The sequence below is a fragment of the Microtus ochrogaster genome, chromosome 21 (genome assembly GCF_000317375.1).
Source record: "Microtus ochrogaster isolate Prairie Vole_2 chromosome 21, MicOch1.0, whole genome shotgun sequence".
NCBI classification, from domain to species: Eukaryota; Metazoa; Chordata; class Mammalia; order Rodentia; family Cricetidae; genus Microtus; species Microtus ochrogaster.
In genome coordinates this window covers 206,197-208,696 of record NC_022022.1, presented here as the reverse complement: position 1 = coordinate 208,696, position 2,500 = coordinate 206,197, and positions in this window count along the sequence as shown.

Below are 2,500 nucleotides of genomic sequence, written 5' to 3'. Positions count from 1 at the left end.
CGAAGGAGAAGAAGAAGAAGAAGAAGAAGAAGAAGAAGAAGAAGAAGAAGAAGAAGAAGAAGAAGAAGAAGAAGAAGAAGAAGAAGAAGAAGAATTTTAGAGTTTAGCAGAAAATGTAGTGATGGTCAGGATAGGAGGGTGCCTGATAAGAAACTTCCCATCTGGCTGGGTGGTGGTGGCGCACACCTTTAATCCTAGCACTCAGGAGGCAGAGGCAGGTGGATCTCTGTGAGTTCAAGAGAAACCCTGTCTCAAAAATCAAGAAAAAAAAAGAAAAGAAAAAAGAAACTTCCCATCTGATGCCAGACTTTCTTACTTGGTAGAGAACTAAATCTCCCCAGGACAGAGAACTAAGTGCTGACAGATGTCAATACAACAGCCGACTCAAAGGAAACAGAAAAGAGCTGCACAAACCCTCTGGCTGAACAGAACTGGCAGCCAGAGCCTCAGCCGTAGAAGCACCAAGCAGAAGTCTGGACAGACTAACACAGCAGTGTGTGCAGTCAGAAACTTCTGCATGTGCTTGATAGCTCTTTCCTGGTGGTCCTAAATCTCACTTTATTTGCATACCCCACTCAACCAATCAGGGCCCAGATGATTTCTCCATAAATTCAGGCATGCCTGTGGCTTCAAGATACTTTCTCTTCTGAACTTTATATAGACAAGGAAGACTTCAGAGCCCAGTCCTCACCTCCTAGACACCTACACTTAAAGACTCACCAAATCAGACCAATTCCAGAACTCAACCAACAACCACAGCAGGCTCAATGAGTCCTCCGAGGAACTCATTTCTGCCTCAGCCACCAGAGACCTAGGACTCCAACCTCAAGACCTGTCAGAGACGAGGAAACCTGCTCATGCCTCTCCCTCAGTCTGCATGCTCTGAGAGTCTTGGCTGGCATGCCCGAAGCCCGCTCATACCTGAAAATGGCATACCACAGCCTCCTTCAGTTAGCATCTTGTTGCCATCCAGGGTCTCAGTTCTTATTTTTTCATTGATTTTGCTTCTGTTTTTTTTTTTTTAAAGATTTATTTATTTATTATGTATACAGTGTTCTGTCTGTATGCTTGCTGGCCAGAAGATGGCACCAGATCTCATTACAGATGGTTGTGAGCCACCATGTGGTTGCTAGTAATTGAACTCAGGACCTCTGGAAGAGCAGTCAGTGATCTTAACCTCTGAGCCATCTCTCCAGCCACCGCTTCTGTTGGTTTTGGACTGTTTGTTTTTGTATGTATTTGTTTTGATTTTGTTATTGCTGTTTTTGACAGGGTCTTATTACTTGGCCCAGGCTGGCCTGGCACTCTTAGAGATTCTCCTGCTTCTGTCTCCAAGTGCTGGCATTAAACTGTGTGGCATCGTACCTGACACTTAATTTCCCATTGACATTGTTCTTCCTTCATGGCAAAAAGTGACGAAAATTCTGGCATTGAAAAGACTTCTTGGGGAGTGTGATCTCTTTTGGTAGCAACCACAGAGCCCCGTTTTCTTATAGAAAACTCTGGGTGTCCTGTGTTATCATCAGCCTTTACACAATATCTTCCAGCTGGTTTTTTGTGGTTCTGTTTAGAGGAAATGCCTAGACATGTGGAGAAGGGTGCAGTTACATATCCCAAGAAACATTTTTTGTTTTTTTCTAGTGCTGGGTGATACCTAAACAGTCTGAGAAGTCTGATAAGTCTCCTTATCTCAGGCTCACAAAGACTCATTCTTCTAACCCTCTTACTGTTACTAACATTGGTTAGCTGGAACTGATTGGGCAAACCGTACGTCCAGATTTAACTTACATATGCTTCCAAAGTTAAGCCTAAGCAACATTTGTCTAATTCGGATCTACCTAACAGATAGTTATACCCTATCTTCCATCGCATTCAGAGAGATGAGAATATGGCATTTTTTAAAAAAAAAGCTTTCTATGATAGCAGACACGCCAGCTCCTGGCAGCATCCCGCACCTCCTCCAAGAGGACGAATGGCCGCAGGAGAATTTCTACCTGCAATCTTGCTTTAAATGTAGCAAAGTCAACAAAGCAGCGGAAAACTGCTGCCTGAGATCTTGTCCAGACTGAGCAAGAGGAGCAACGTGGGACCAGCTATCCTGCTCTGCCAAAATCTCCTCAAATTCCAACTCCACAGAGAAGTCTGTCGGGCCTCCTGGCTTAGCAGCTAAAGGCAAGCACTGCCTCTGGGACGTGTCCCCCAGCGACCATGGACAGATTTGGGATTGCCGCCTATGTAGCTGGAAAGCTGCCTCATTGCTGCTCAAATTTATCTCTTTCAGATCTGCCGACTAGGGTACCGACAGGTTTACCAGTTTAAGAGCTCTCCTCTGCCCCCCAGGCTACAAGCACCTTGGTAGCTCATTAGTTTCCTGTTAAAAGTACAGACGGTCCCAGCACTCAGGAGACAGAGGCAGGTGGATCTCTGTGAGTTCGAGACCAGCCTGGTCTACAAGAGCTAGTTCCAGGACAGGCTCCAAAGCCACAGAGAAACCCTGTCT